Source organism: Mastigoproctus giganteus, chromosome 8 (assembly GCF_048544385.1).
Source record: "Mastigoproctus giganteus isolate SK-2022 chromosome 8, ASM4854438v1, whole genome shotgun sequence".
NCBI classification, from domain to species: domain Eukaryota; kingdom Metazoa; phylum Arthropoda; class Arachnida; order Uropygi; family Thelyphonidae; genus Mastigoproctus; species Mastigoproctus giganteus.
In genome coordinates, this window is record NC_143582.1 from 164,214,070 (window position 1) to 164,231,726 (window position 17,657).

General features: G+C 37.3%; 1 protein-coding gene across 8 annotated transcripts in view; it reads right to left on the reverse strand.

The window, feature by feature from the left end:
• LOC150081977 (fat-like cadherin-related tumor suppressor homolog) overlaps window positions 1–17,657 on the reverse strand; it is a 1,021,521-nt gene that overhangs the window by 628,610 nt on the left and 375,254 nt on the right. The gene's annotated exons all lie outside the window — the stretch shown is intronic.

A 17,657-nucleotide genomic window follows, 5' to 3' on the forward strand; every position in this document is an offset into this window, starting at 1 on the left:
CTGTAATAAAAGGAAAGTAAATTTCAAGGATTTTGGCATATAAATATACAAAACATGGTAAGATGTCTTACATAAAGGCAGCAGGGGGAAAGGCTATCGTATAAGCAGGCTTGTTGGACGAGCCTACAGTTGGGAGTGATATGTGGATTCAGGTCGCTGACTTGATGGAAAAATTTTCAATCAATTCTCGTTTGATTGTCAACCAATTGGTCTAAACCAACTGAAATTTCTTCCTTACAAAACTTAAAGATAATTCCGCTTCAGGTACAATATCAGAATGTTAAATTCACACTTAACATATCAACAGGAATTGCTAATGATTTCAACAAGAAGTTTTAGTTTTACTAAATCTATTAGCAAAATTATTTCACCAAATTAAATAGTTACAGAGAAAAATCACCTAATGAAAACTCATTCATTAATTGTAGAAACTGCAATGACCGAAATGTCCTTGAGGTCACTACAGTACACTAATAGAATTATTACTTTGCAATTGCTATTAATAGCAACTAACAGTAATCTCAGTAGATGCACAAGGAATGGGGATACCGGTTGCACGAATTTGCCCGTTACGTGATCACCTTTCGTTCACAAGATTAAACTCGATACTACCTATAAAATTTTTCAGTATTAAAAATAAAATAAATTTTCTGTTTCTAATCCGAAACAATCACACAACGTCAGAGAGGTTTACAAAGTAAAAACTGCAAAAACAGTGCCATATTTTGAGGAATCACGTGGTCTGAACACGCGTCGTTAGTAACTCTACTTGTGTATGAACCACTCTGGTACGGTCATGTCTTCAAAGTTAGCTTTAAAGAAAAACGGCTTAAGAGGGCGAACATTTATGTGGCTATCAAAGTTAGATATACAGGGCGTTTCAAAAATGATGGTCAATAATTTAAAGGTGAAAAGTACAAACTAAAATAAGCAAAAAATGTCCCAGTGAACATCGGGCCGCAAACAAACCGTTTTCGAGATAATGCGCATTTTCTGTTAAGATCCACCACTGGGAGTATTCTGGGAGGGTAGTCTGTATTGCTGAGACCCTGCACACGTTGGATATGGTAAGGGTACAGTAATTGGCGATGTAAAAAAATTCGCCACACACTGCTATGACTCAGTACACGCTCTTGCAGAGCAACCCTCCTTGTCGAAATTCCTGGATTTTATTCTATTCTTTCTAACACTTTTTTTTTTTTTTTTTTTGCTGGCTCCTTGGGTGTGGGCGACCTGGGAACGGGATTGCGGGCACCCATCAGTCTTGTACCACTACTGATGGGTGGGGGATTGTGTGCTTACCTCATAGAAGATTTAGTGGACCCGGTTTTGACTTCGCATGCCAGGAAAGGGCGCCAGGTAGCAGATGCCCTGGTGGCTGCCAAAAACACGAACATTACACTACACTTACACGTTTACACAGCAGGCATATATGTGTGAAGATCCACTCGAATAAACAAGGTGCAGATGGGCATTAGCCTGGGTGCCGCCGAAGATAAGTTCACATACGATACGATATTCTTTCTAACACCCTCCCAGGGTGCAGTTTTCGTTCTTCCTAGAATAGAAAAAGACTGCTGTCTTGTGGTTCCCCGTGCCATAATTTATATTTCTGATTAGTTGCATGATGTGATTTGCTGTGTGGACATGTTACATGTTCATTTCACTTATGACATAGTAATTAACATGATTCTATGTATATCATTGTATATATGTATGTATGTACATAGCGGATTTGCCAGTTTCTGGCTAGGGGCCGCTTGTTGTTTTTGTTAATATTCTTTCTAACAACCTTTCCTCAACATCAGGTGATATGCTTCTGGGCCTGCCTACCTACTCCACGTGCGAAGCGTCCATGTTCTCTGAGGCGTTGATGTACCCTGATGAATATGCGCCGGTTGAGCTGCCTTCGGCGGGGAAATGCTTCTTGGTATAAATGTGCAGCCCTGAATGCACTGCCGTTGGCTTTACCATTGAAGTGGATGTCCGCATACTCTTCGTTGCTGTAAACCCTTTCCATGTTCACTATCCTTTGACAAGTACTAGTATGCCTGCTACGTCTCAGAGCATTGGGAAAGGGGGAGAATGAGCATAACCTAACCTAAACAAACAAGTCAGTGGTGGATCCTAACTATAAATGTGCAATATCTCGAAAACGATTCACTTAAGGATCCATGTTTACTAGGCTTTTTTGCATATTGTAATCTGTACAGTTCACCTTTAAATTATTGACCATCACTTTTGAAACACCCTGTATATTAAAAAATAAATAAATAAAAAAAAATTAAAAAAAAAAAATATATATATATACAGGGCTGGCCAAAACGTTGGAACACCTCAAATTATTTATGTAATAGTTCCTCTATTCTAAAAACCAGCCAGTGACCCCCTAGGTAAATGGAGATTTGGATACAGTTCCAGTTACCTAGATCATCCCCATCAACATTATTGCTAAATCTAACAAGTACAAGATAGTCAATAATGAAAATTGGTCTATTTGGGAGAATGGAGGGTCTAGGCCTGACGTAGCCGAGTGGTCAGGAGCGAGAGTGCATAGCACTCGTTGCTTTGAGTGGATCGGAGTTCAAGCCCGCGACTACTAAATACGATAAATATTTGTATCGACGATTTATTGTAAACTCTACTGACTTGGTTGTCGTGCCTGGAGTATAAACAGAAATTTATTTATTTAATATAGTTACGGAAGGACGTTACGTGGTTGTTTTCCATTAAGATCATTACTAAATATAATACCACTCTCTTATATACCACCTGAATTATTATTAATTTCACCTGGTATAAGAGTGGTATTCTATTTAGTAATAATCAGAATACAGAGCATTATATCAACATTGCACCGTAAGGGGGATCGATACATCATTTCCTTGCAGGCACAGTAAATTTTTCATCAGCAATATTATGTCACTGTAATTCATTTATTAAATTAAAGATACTTCCGAAATGGTAACATGAATTAAAAAGTCTAATGGCTTAAGGGAGTGAATTATTTCGAATAAACTGTTTCAGGAGAACAAGGAAAACAATGCACTATCAACACATCGATAAATCAAATAGATAACCGTTTCAAAACGCAGTTCTTGAAAAAGAATAAAAACTCAGAGTTGCGGAGCTCTTCTCATGAGGGATTTTTATATCCCTCCTCATGAACCCGAGTGATCAGGAGCGGGAGAGCTGTAGCACCCGCTCTTTGAGTAGACCGGGATTCAAGCTCCCGATTGCTAAATACGGTCGATCTGCAAACCAGCATTGGACCAGCATGGCAGATTATGGTCCATTTCCCTCAACATGAATCGTTAAGGAGGCTTCCAATCCTGCAGTGGATTGATAACGGCTGCAGTTTGCATTTTTACCATGATGCATGTGATAATTATAATTATTACATGCAAGTTTTCAACTGCATCGGAAGGATGAAGAAAGTGGGGGGGGGATTTTTTTAAAAGTACGGAGCGAAGGAATAAATCTTACGATGTAACGCAGCAAAACTCTCAACTTCATACGAACAAAACGTGAAATAAAGCATGCTGATTACAGCAAACGAAAGAAGACAAGTATAATGCTGTAAACCAAACAAAAGGTAAATTAAAATTTAAAAATTTCATTTTCATTTCTTTATAAACTTGTTAAACCTGAAAGCTACATAAATAAAATAAAGAGATCGGCCATTTCTGCGCACACATTTCAACATCTTAGTTATTATGAAACTGTCGAATAAGCCTAATGAAATGTAATACAATTTTTTTTTTTTAAATCCATATATCACTTAACTTTTTGCTCAAAGACGAAAATTTTAGATAAAATTACATTCTCTATGCAATTCTGCTCTCCGTTTCACACATTAGGTCACTGTGAATCTGATTATTCGCCCTCTAAACATTGCAGAGTACACATTCCGTATTCGCCATAAAAAGTTCTTTGCAATTCAGCGGCGTTATCAAATCCCCACAGTAATTATCTTTAGATATTTCTCCGTGTTTACTACACTTTTACAGCCTATTATGGTCCTAGTTAATGTCGGTAAGCCTTTTCAGATCTCCCAGCTAGTACCTGAATGGGCGTAACTTTCGAGCCTCCAGTGGATAATATCTGGAGTATTAAAGGAGATTACTGAGAAGTAATTACGTTGATTCCAAGATGCAGAATTTATAGAACTACAATTTCCAAGCTCGTGGCTACTTCTTTGCCACCATACTCTAAATAATAACACTAATATGCATGTAAAACTTATCCTCTAAGTATTTTTTTCTGAGGAGCACAAAAAGAAATTAAGAAACATTTAAAAAGGAAGAATTTTCTTTAAGAGAGAGAGAGAGAGGAATGGTATACAGAGCGAGATATATGGAGTAATTTGTTACTTTTAAAGATGTGGTTTTTCATTAGCACATGCGCCCGTGCTCAGGCGAACAGAAAGGGCGAAAGACTGCCCATTGCGCAAGAAGATGAATTCCGCCCTCGGGACAACAAATCGTAAAAGTAGTATTTGTTGTTGCATGAATATAGCGTTCAATTTTGACACGCAGCAACGAAGTCACAGGAAACAAAAGTTCATCGCTAAAGGGGATGTTTATGTAGTCGCCTTTGTGTTTCGACAGCTGCATTTTTTTTTGCCCAGTTTGTTTTTATAAATGATTGCCCTCCATAACCAGCGTATGCAGCAGCAGCAGCAGCAGCTTAGCGATCACGAGCAAAAGAAATACTTGAGGACATTCAGTTACCTCGAGGCAACGTCACACGTTACGTACTAAATTAGATCGAGGAAGGAATGTTCCCGTTGATTTAGTGTTTAGTGGTCTTTTGTATGACAGTATGAAATACCGACAGCCTCAGAAAACAGCCTGACGCATATATAGCACGGAATTTTCCTTTTCTTCTACAATATTTGGTTCATTGACACAGAGAACAACGGGTTTGTGTGTACATGACCACATACCACGCATGTAGTTGGATAAGAATCATAAAAATTTATTTTCAACCAAATTCAGAGCATAATAGCTACACGTATTATTTTTTAATTGGAAGTAAAATGACTTTTCGCATATCTGATATTATTATCATCATCATCACAGCCATATGGTACAAGAAGCTTGAGGCTTATACTGCATCAGCCAAAAAAAAAAAAAAAAATCCTGAGTTACCCTGAGAGAGAGAGAGAGAGAGAGAGAGAGAGAGAGAGAGAGAGAGAGAGAGAGAGAGAGAGAGAGAGAGAGAGAGAGAGAGAGAGAGAGAGAGAGAGAGAGAGAAAGTAGAAAGGAATCACCAATAAGGAGAAGAATGATGATATCCAGCTCAGGACCCTAGGTTTGCCAAGCTCATACTCACCAGATGTGAGCCCCTGGGGTTGTATGTCACAACTTCCAATAGGTGACTGAAAATTAAAACAATTCTCAGATAGGTATATAAAATTTAAAGTTAAATAAATGGGAATCAATGTAAAAAGTACTGGAGATAATCTACTCATCGTTCTTTTAACCGATTTCCAGCATAATTTTAATGAACATTTGTAATCTTGTTTCCAGCGTAACTTTACTGAATGGCCACGAAATATATTGAATAACTTGGAGATTCAGAGTTTAGTTTCCATTTTGATGAAATTAATAGAAAAGCAATGGCTTACAGATAATACCAATCAAGTTATACTCTTTGCGGAAACCGATTAGGATTGACCAGTTATAATGCAACCGGGTGAAAACAATGACAGTGTAATTTGGGGATAGGATGGTTCGAATCAGGTACAAAACCTCAGCTAGGTCTTACTTCCTCATTATTAAAGGTTTGGCGGAGGAGAACCGAAGACTGTACAAGTTCCAGAGCCCACCTTTACATATATACTGAATAGATACGAAGAGATGATTTGGAAATCACTCCTTAAGATTTTGGCTCATCGGGCTGTCGTCCACATCTCCGGTTTTCTCTGACCCATGGTAACCTTTCCTGAAATGTATGGACTTTTATAAACTCGAATTGTAAATTAATACGAAGCCTCTTCAGAAAATGGATAACACTAATGCTCATTATAATCTACAACTGCACAAAATCACTGCTGTAATATGCTAGTTTCTACTTAACTTGCTGCTATTATAATACGTGTGTACATCTCGTTATTGTATTCACATAACCTCGTGCTTCCCATAATTTCTACTTTGATTTGTAAGAATGAAACATATATGCCGCAAATTTAAAAATGTACATCCTTAGGAAGCATACAAAATACATTCACGAGACAAAACATTGACTATGCCTGTCTCAACGAGTGGCCACATCCCATAGTAACTAGGAGTGACGTCACCGACCGGTAAAGCATATATAGTGACGCCAATGTAGTGCTTGTCAGTTCGTCATTACGAAGCCGAGCAATGAGGTAAGGACCTGACAGAATTTGAAAGGGGAATGATTTGCGGTGCTAAGAAGGCATCATTGCCGTAATCGAGCGGTCAGACGCGAGGGTACATTAGTACACGTGCCTTGAGTGACCGGGGTTCAAGCCCATGGCTTCTAAATACAGTGCTGCTTCTTGTATTCTCTCTATTTTGTGAACTCCTCTGACCGTGTGGTCGTACCGGAGTATAAACAGAAATTTATATCTAGTTAAAATCAATGTCATACACCATCACTGATTTAATTTTGTTCAGCATCCCTTTTCGTACGCATACTTCAGTCATATGTGCTTCCACTCACTGATAGCCCAAAAGAAAATTATCAGTATAACATAGTAATAAAATATTTTCCAATAATGTATTTAGTAAAATCACTGATTTTTAATAATAAATGAATTTCACAAACAGTGAACGCTGCGTGGAAAATTCCGCTGCGTACCATTTCCTTTGCTAATCACCAAAATCTTTTCAATAAAAAAAATGTAGCTTTTATTTTTATACAAAAACTTCCTCACGTTAATATTTTCATTTTTATCTGCGTAAATGAATTCAACAGTAAAGACGGTGATTGCTATCATCCTTTCTAACTACAAGGAGAAAGGTGGAGGGAGTTAGATTTTCCAAGAGAGGTATCTTTCTTTCACTATCGTGCGACAAACTGATACCAAACACGTGACAGGACGGCCTTCCCTAGTCTAAGTATTATCTCATCGTGTGATACGAAGTTAAACGACTGCAAGAGAAACTCATTACACCGTTCTGAACCATTAACATTCTTATCTTTTAACTTCTACGTTTGTCCTTACTTTTAGAATCTTAAATTGTGCAGTGATATTCTTCTAACAGTTTTGTGATGATGTGCATATAGTAATACCCAGAATGGGGCAAAGAGAGAGACTTTTACTGAAATGTTTACACGACAGAGCAATGCGCTCTTGAGGTTTTGCAAAAGATATAAGAAAATGATTGAAGATCATAAACCTTTCAGAGTATTAAAACGATCCTAGAGTTGAAATATCTTGGAGATAATGTAAGTTTCCTAATGTCCTATGCGCACGATTAGCTAGTCTATAAAGTACCACTATATCGCATATGAAGGACAAATCGTTTTAAATTCGAGCAACATCAGCGCTTACTCCAATAATCAATATGAGGAATGGTAAGATGTTTGAAAATGTTGTTACAATAATACCCCCCCCCCCCAAAATGTATCTTCCTTCACCAACTTTAGGATAAAAAAGAAACTAGTTTAATATCTTGCATAATTTAATACAAAGAAAAAGAAAATGACATCGTGACACACGAATGCCTTACAAAGATAAGGAAACAAAATTAACTGTGGTATCGGACGCTACATGAAAGGTAATGGAAGATAGCTCTGTAATAATGGACGGCGGTTGTTGAAAAGGCGATCTGGAGTGGAGTTAAAGATCGAAGGCAACAGGAGGCCGCTCCTTAGTACAAAATAAATTACAGGAATGCCAAAATGAAAAGAATGTTACTAAGTAAATAATACACTAAGAAGGGAGCAGGTTTATATGAAGAAAGTAATTTAAGAAATTTAACTGTTCATGAAAGGAAAACAATTCCAATAGCAATCCTTCTACTCTGGGAGTTCATCAGGCAATCTCTCCGAATAATCTAATCTACTTTCTCCGTGTTCTATTCACTACTTAATTTTACCTAAATTACTATCTTTTATTGTCCTTTTCGCTGCAATTTTTTTCCAGTATTAATTGTAGGCTCCAGCAGCTTCTGTTACTTGTCAAATATCTTTAGCAATTCAGTTGTAGTCCCTCTTCTGTAATGACAAGTTCACGGTCTTTCTCGAATCAACGCTGGCACTATAATAATGAGCAAAACAATAGGCTTCCCTCTCCCTCACTTCGCAGTGTCACTATAGACTGTATAGAATGGACAGTTCTATTAAATGGCCTTGAGCCATATATTTTTTCCCACCTTACTATAGTGATTCTCATATTCTTATTAACTTAGGAATGACGTAGGCGAGTGGTCAGCGCACGAGTGCAGTAGCACATACGTTTGAGTTGATCGTGGATCGATCTCAAGTGCTTAATGCGGTTAATGATTATTCCGAAATTCCGTATAAATCTTATACTTGTATAAGATTTATACGACATCACGCCAGTAACGAAAGTTCAAATTCAATAAGTAACACCGAACCTTGCACAATTACAATATTTTAAAAAGTTAACACTAGGCTAACTCTTAAGACAGAACTAGCACAATACCATACTATTTCGATTCTTATGCCACCGCCTTTATCATATAATCAGTATTTAATGGACGTAACACTGTTCACTTCATGAAGGAATCAGAAGCAAGGTGAACCAAAGAAACGAAGTTAAATGCCTAATTTGGATTTCAATCCCAGATTTTCAAAGCAAGCTAATAAAAAGGTAGGTATTCCTTTCATAGACAACAGTGATTTCAGATGTTGTCCTCGTTTGTGGCAAAGCTTGTGCCATAACAGCCGAAACGTTGCGATTGCTAGTTTTTTTTTTTTTTTTTTTTTCTATTTTGTACTTCACTTATTTTAATAGTTAACCTATTGTTATATATATTTTTTGAATATTGTAATTGTGCAAGAAGGATTAAAATAGTGCATTTCAGTGTTTCTTGTCGAATTCGAATGAAACACAAAGCATATAGCACGACAGTCACCTAATGATGGGCGTAATCGAAATAACAGATTATGGCATTATTATAATCGTCTATATGCAAATTAGTCAATTATGAAATCGAAAACAAGAAGAGAGAATATGATAATATTATGTATAGTTTTGATAACATCGGATCGGATTCGTCCGCTTCCCCCCCCCTTCAGCTTTATGTTTGTAGATTTTATAATCGATTATTAATCGTTCCTTAAAAAATTAATACTGAATTTTAACTATAACAGGATATACTGTTATATACAGTGTAATACAGTAATAGGGAACGAAGCCGACTTGCCAATTTGCATAAATGACGTTATGACAACCGCCTTAAACAACATAATAAGGGAAGACTGAACCTTCGAGGATCGTTCATTTATTTAAAATGGAACCATCGCGCTCATTAGGCTTATAACCACGCTGAACACTTTTAGCCGGTCAAGGGCAAGGAAATTTCTGTCGTAGGTGATTGAGGTACAGTAATTTAAAATATGAATCCTATTAATAACAATGCACTCTTCTTATGTTTGCACAAGAGGTAATATTCCTATGCTTTTTATGTCCCTGTTAATTTCATGTCCCTATTAATGATGAAGACACGCTCTTTTGCGCGTCTTCATCTTTCTCCGAAAGAGACATCAGTAGCATTTCTTCAACCTCGTTTTGATCTTTTGGTTTTTCAAGTTCAAGAGTTCTTCGGTAATCAATTTTTCACAGTACGATTCAAGTAACTCAACATTACCTAAGCCAACCTGTTTTGCAGTTCACAAGGTTTCTTCGTATCATATACTGGTTCTCCAAATTCAGCGTAATTTTGAATACAACTAGACTACAGTTTTCGCCAAGCCCCAGTCATATTTTGATGTCTTCACTTCCTTCTATGCTCCACTTCCTTCATATTATTTTGTTAATAAAGATGGGGAAAGAGCCCCTACCTGGGGTCGCCCCTATTGTCACGGACAAAAGTACCCATCAACTTGTTTATTGGACACAGTAACACTTGGACCGCATGCAGCTGGAGGATGCTGATGAACTTCGTGGTCTTAGCCCATTTGACATGCTAAATTCAGATATCTGGGAACACTACTCCATTTGGAATAGTCATCCTCACACAGTTCACAATTCGAGAATGCAATAGATTCCCAAGAACATCTGTTATCTCACTTTCCAAACAGTCCACCTGGTACTGTTTTCTGTTATAATTGCGAGCAAAACTATGGAGCATACCACCAGTTACGTCAGCAGTAACGCAATAAAGTTTGCGAACAGAAGAGCAGTTTGGAAGGCCACATCCATTCGTAGTTAATTCAGTAAACGTAATACGACACTGTTCGCACGTGAACCTAATAAACGTAATACGGTAAAGTTCAAGGTACAAAACTCCTCTCGCGTTAACTCAATAAACGTGATAATACATTACAAAGAGACTTGGGCCTGGTCACCTTTAATGCGTTAACCAACGTAATATAATTAGAAACAGCAAGTTCACTTAGGAGACTGTTTGTACACTCAATTAACCGCAGTAATCTTCACCAATGAGAAATGCTACTGCTCAAGTCAATGTCTGAGCTGTTTGTCGAAGTAAAAAATGTCAGACGTACAGAACAAAGGAAGGACGTCAGGATGTTGCCATACGAACAAAGACATCTCCCCCTTTTGAAGACCATATGTCGATTATCCAGATATTGTCTTAAAGCTGAAGCCAGAAAATGACTTACAGAATGACCAAATGACCTATGGTATACATTCTTTATTCCCGCTGTCCGATGTCACGTGCGGGAACCGTTCACCCGCAAAATGACTGGCAGAAAAGAAGAAAATCTTGAAGAAAACGGTGACTTCGTTTCCCCCTTTCCCAACTTCCAACATGAGCTGCCAATAGGGCGGATGACTAATGGCCTCCAGCAGACATGTCGTGTTATGGCTGGGAGAGGTATAAAGAAGAAAAAACGCAAGACAATGACAAGCCTGTCGCGTTCCTATAACGCCGAGCGTGCAGCACGCCTCGGAATAATATCACTGTCAACAGGAAGAACAAGCTACCTAGCTTTCCATTCACTCTTTTGTTTCCAAGTTTGTTTGTGTTCCCCCACCAGACAAAGTAGAACATTTCTTTTTTTTTTTTTTTTTGTTATTGTAAGTCTTCTGTAATAACGACACATCTCAAGGATAATTTGGAGAGGTCTAGACATTGAAACCATCATACAAGAGGGAACATATTACGACTCAATGAATAAAAACAAGCACAAGACAGGCGGCTATGAATCCATTAAAGAAAGCAGGGGAAAAAAATAAATAAAACAAAATAAAAAGTGATTTCGAAACAGATTTTTTTTTTTCCCCCTAAAAGTGGTAATGTTCAGAAATGAAGTACTAAATACAGATAAGAATCAAAATGCGTTTAAAGGAACTGTCAGAAGCATCACTTGAGCAAAGAGTGCGCGACGCAATGGGCATAAGATTAAATACAATGGAAAGACGATGACCCATCAAATAGTATTCCGAATATGTTAGTTATTCATTCCACGAATTAATATCAATTCAGTTCAGGGAAGGCGGATTTCTACGCCGAACCTAAGAAAATGCCACAGGTAGCTGTTCTCTTCCGGGTTAAGGTATTGTTTGCAAACTAGGCTAAGGTGACCTACGAGTTTATGACGTTAATAGTCTCTAGCACACAAGGCCTATTTACTATCTGTATTTCTCCAATGCAGTATTACCCAATGGCTAAAGGAATATTTTCATAGGTCGTTGCATATGATGTTTCATTTCGTAAATCTCGTGGCTTCATTTTCTTTTTCTGAAATGAAAGGCGAGCTCAGCTGATTTACTTTACTGTTATTGTCACTTTTAATAAATTCCTGGATTTTTCGAAGTACACAATGGGAATATCGCTCTAAAGCAGGGGTGGGCAACAGCCGGCCCGGGGGCCACATCGGCCCGCGACGATGTTGAATCCGGCCCCCTCGGTAAATGCATAAATATGGAAAATCCATACCTGACTACACTCGCTGTAAACGTTCGGCTTAATTCGGTTCAATCGGGAATCGTGGCCAGTACAACAGTAACCAAGTGATTCTACGCAGCGTCAAAGAGTTATTTCCTAATTATTATTGTAGCATCGATCGAACGAAGTTCCTTTGGGTTTGACTTCTTATTGAAAAAAATAATACTGGTGCGAGATATTTTATGTTTTATGCCTTTTCTAATTACGGTATTACAATTTTTAATTTAATATAATTTATAGCCCATAAAATGAGCCAATTAAAAAAAAATTTGATGCCGAATGCCGCATTTTCAATGATAATTGGACATTCAGATATTTTTTTTAAAAATACATTAATAATTTGGTAATTCAAGTAATATAACATTTTTTAGGTTCTGATTTTTTTTTATTAAATCGTTCAATCTATTCCGGCCCGCATCATTATGCGAAAATTTCATTCGGCCCGCATCATGATACGAAAACTTCATTCGGCCCGCTGACGAAAAAAGTTGCCCACCCCTGCTCTAAAGTATACTCTTAGTAAGAGTCCCGTCTTTGAGTTTGTAAGGTATGTTTGCTATCTAACTTCACTTGCTACTGCAAAAATCCAGTTTGCTATCGAATTATAGCACGTTCGAAAAAAAAACATCCCACAGTATTCCATCAGTCCTCTTCTATAGGAGAATTCGGTTAGTTGGCAAAATACAGACAAGCGGCATTTTTCCACTTAGAGCGAGTCGTTACGGAGCTAATCTCCTGGCGTATAAATAATAAAAAGTACGGCGATAAAGTCACTTTAACATGAAGTGAAAGAGGAATGTGTTTCGAGAGTAGCGAGAAGCGGCACTACAGGAAATAAACGGTGAACGAAACAGTTGTGCTTTGTTGAACTCGTACTGAAATGTTTCAGTGTGGCCAACAGCGCCAATTCTGCAAGTTAACAAAACCATACATGCATACGGAACATATCCGTACACTACTTTTTTTATTTTAATTTTCCATATACAAGTATGGTTTTATTGACTTGTAACAATCTGTTTACTGTCGGCCACGCTGAAGAATTACCATTGTATAGGTCACATAGACGCAATGGTTTCGTTCACTGTTTGTCTTTCCTGTAATATCGCAGGGACATCGTAGGGTTCCGTGTTGCTGTTAGAGCCAGATAGCGGTCTGTTCCAGTTGACGCAGCCATAGGGCGACCTTGGCCAGCTCCTCTTGTAATGATCCCTGTCTCTTGAAACTGCTTCGACACCTGCGTGACACATTAAGCCAACGTGCCACCTCCGCCTGCGACTGTCCTGCTTCAAGTCGTCCAACGGCTCGCCATCTCAGAGAATCATCTAAACGACGATGACTTCCCATCCTGAGTGCTGGAGATATGGCTGTTTCCCTAAGCAAGCCAAAAAAAAAAAAAAAAAACGGGAACGAAGTGATGTAGTCGCAACCCGTGTTTTTACAGGCATGAATAATTTGCATAATGTGTGGTTCTGTACTGTGGTAGATCGATTTTTATTGGATACTCGAAATTTACATGCCGGATGCTTATTATATCAAATATTCGCCTTCGTCGACACTGTTCATAATAAAATATTCATGAAAAAGATTGTTCTGTTGTTGTAGGAGCATCAGCGACTAAGGTCATATTGCTCCGTATATGATGTCTGTAAATTGCGTGTGTTCTGAGGTCGAGTTTCTGTTTGCTGGACGAAAAACCATGCTACCTTCACCTGAGACCGACTAACTTAGCCACGCTGTGAAAAAAGCCAATAAAAATTCCTCACAACATCACCGGGACTCGAACTCGGGTCTTTTCCACCCGGTATGGGAAGAACTGTGCTACTCACGAGGGTTTTGTTCTGTTAATTTTGTCGAACAGTGTATTAATAATATACTGTATTCTGTATATTATTAACTGTTAAGAAACTCGATATAGCATTACTGCATTTTTACTCTTTCTTCCATTTCTGGGCAAATCATTGATGCTATGCAAAAACTAAGATCACATTCTCAATCAGCATGTCCTAATTCATAAAAAATTAAACAGTACCTTTTAGAAAACGTGCTACATAATGTAACTGATACCATACTTTCAGTTCCAAATTCTCATAATCGCAATTCCAAAATATCATTTTCCACCAATGAGCTTGGGGTAAATATGGTGAAATAAAGATTATAAATAAAGAATTTTTCTTCTATAAATTTTTTGTCAATTTTATACATTTTAGTAATAATTTAAGCACCGCCATCTGTCAGTTATTTCTAGTATTAAAACAGACAGTTGATGAACTTAAATGTGACTTCCAGATGTTTTGTTGATAGGCAATCTATTTCCTCCAAAGCTTCATTCCATTAACTGTGAGGTGCAACATTCATTGTAAATTCACTTAACTGCAATTCAGGCAAGTCAAATCACCATGAAGGTCTTAGTATGTAACTCTCACGATCCTTCACCTATACATTTTGAAAAACAAAGCATGTGTATGTCCTCGGGTCGCAAAACTCTTCATTAGACCTTGAATGTTTTGATCCTAGGAAATGAGTACGTGACTTATCTTCCTTAGAACTTCGCTACCAAACAATATCATCAGTATTTTGTTCTTTGTTGTTAACCGAGCTGTTCGCAATCTTCTCGAAAGGTTCCTGAGATAGTGGCATCGCCTCAGTGCAGCTAAAAACAGTTAAACGTTTTCCAAAACGAATAAAATTTGAAATGAATTACAAAAGGAAGGGGGAAATGCGCACTCGAAAACCTATTTTCGGAGAACATTAATGAAAATGGGCAAGCTGGTCTACTTCGCATTGCATTAATTTTTGTTCCGAAAGAAATCGTTTTTTATTATTATTATTATTTTTATTTCACCAGGCCTAACGAATCGATAACATCACACGTATGTAAGGTCATTTAAATTCTGATGAGATATCAGTGTTGAAAACGCCTGGAACAATCGAAACACTACTCCGAATTTGAATTTGCACGGAGAATGTTCCTACAAAGACTATGAATATCGATTTCTTTAGAGACAAGCATGCTGAGTTTACTTCTACAGCGCACACACCCTCTCTAGCTATTCCTAGTAAGATGTACTTAAGATAAGCGATTTAGTTTATGTGATGGAATTTTCTAACAACATAAGAGCTATTAGATACCAACACACGCTTTCTTTTTCAATGAAAGTTTTAAACTGGAGAAATAAAATATGAACAAATAAATAATAATCTAACACTTCACCCGGGATATCAGACAGCCTTAATAACAGTCATAAAGATGTCTGGAAATCTGCAAATTCTGAAAGTTTTTAAACAACAGGAAAGGAAAAAAAAAGAAAGGGATTCGAGCAGAACCCTTAAGTTCACAAAACTGCTGATGCCACAAACAAACTGATAATTTCTTGTAGTACATTTACTGCAGCTAAGCAATGTCTCATAAAAGCCGTGCCATGACCGTATTCTACTTTAATAGAATACGGTCATTCTCGGGTTACGGACCGGTGCAGGGCAGGAAAACTAAGTGACCCGTGCTTTTTCTTTTCTCTGCCGTGAAGTTTTCAGGTTAAATTTGCTATGCAGTCAAACGAATAAAAATGAAAGTTGTAGAATCATATGCGAGACTTTACTTTCGTTGTGATTAAAACTACTTTCCATCATTTTTACAAAAGTTCCCCTTATGTTTTTCTGCATATAATAATAAAAAAAAAAAGCCTTCGGCAAGTTAATCTTCCTCTTGATTAATATTTAAATTTGCAAACGGCTGGTACGAACTAAATATAAAAATAAAGTGCAAACATAACGTCATAACTTCTTGGAAATAAAGTGAAGAGCCATTCTTTTCTTTCCCCCCCCCCCCACCATTTCCTCAGTAATTGGTACAACAAAACGCTATTTCATACACTTTTTTTGTTGTTGTTGTTTGCCCTAAATTAAGAGCTTTTAAAGAATATTAGAAAAATTTCGCTACAGCAAGGGTCACTGACCTACACACAATAACCGTCTTGTGCTTAATAGGAAATATTGCCTGACAAATGAAATAATAATAGAAAGGGAAAAAAAATAGTAATAATTTTTGTTTCCGTCGAGGCACTAAGATGCCAATTATAATTGGCAGCCTATTGCTTCGACAGAAACAGAAAATGAGAAGGAATTGACAAAGCCACAGAAATAAAAATCTAATGGACATCAGCAGCAAATGATTTAAAGAAAAAATGAAGAGAGGATAAAGAAATTAAGCTGGGTACGGTGGAAGTGGGGGTATGCACTTAGATCAGCTTAATAAAAAAATCAAAAGGGTTCTGCTGACTTTCAGCTAACGACATGGTCATATTAGTGGATTTTTTTCAGTTACGCAAGTAATATGTAGCAAACAGTGATGTTTGCTACATATTGAAAAAAAAAAAAAAAAAAAAAATGAAACTAGCATTACATAGAACTAGTACATGAACCAAATAAAAATGATGAGATTTTAAATGATATGAAAATATAAGAATTCAAGGCCTTCATCCATAGAAAATGTTACTACAAGAAAGTCTGTGCTCTATTTATTTTATATAAGCTTTTGGATAACTAGAAGTCTTTTAGGACTGTAACTTTCGGCATTATTTTATTTATTTAATTTATTCTTTACAAAATAGAGCCAGCTGTAATTAAATTGGAATACAGAATATACTAATAAAAAGAAAATATGAAAAATCGAAAGCCAAAAATAAGATTTTTCGTTTCTGCAAACGATCATTCATTTGAATGATCACACTTATTCCAAAAATGGAAAGGACGCTATCAACAAAGCGAGTTCAAACGTTTTTTGGCAGTTTAAACAGGAGATAACCTCGGAAAAACTGTGAGGATAATTCAACCGAAATATGCAAAGCAGCACATCTCCCTTCCCCCCAAATCTTCAAAAGTCACTTCAAAATATGTTTTCAACGACCTTCAGAATTCCATCACTTTAGCTGTTGACAGCCCGCACGTACGTATTATCTCATCATCACTTAATGATGAAGTCAAGTAAAGATTGTGAGTCACATTCTCCAATCTCCTAGGTCAAGCATAATCGCTCATGTAGTTGCTACCACTGCCTCTAGTACCACAGTATCCACCGATAACATCAAAAACCTTTTTATTTTTTGCTTTTGAGTATAAAATATCTATTGATGTTCGTCCAGTAAAAACCCATTTCCCATCCCATTCTTCCTTTATCATTACTTGTCCGTCATCCACCCATCAGACTGTGTTGGATCCCATATCGTGGCCTCAAGGAGTTTTTAGTTAAAACTGTTCGATGAGAGACCTACCACTACTCATGAAGAGAAAATTTCTCCCACTCTTTTTTTTTCTCACTCTCAAAATCGAGGGATGATAAGTTCTACATTTATCTTTTGATTAAACTTGGCTCTACTCAGGCGTTTATGATTCGGAGATTACAGCATCTAAATTGAATATCTGTAGGAGGAATAGAGAATTCCGTAGGGGCGGAGTTGTCCAAATTCTTCTAAGAGAATCACATCTGTTTTGTTTTTAATATTTAATGATCATGAGGTTCTTCGCTGCATTCTTTCAATTGAGAGTTACCCTGGCGCTCTTCTATTTTGTATATTTTCCTCCTCC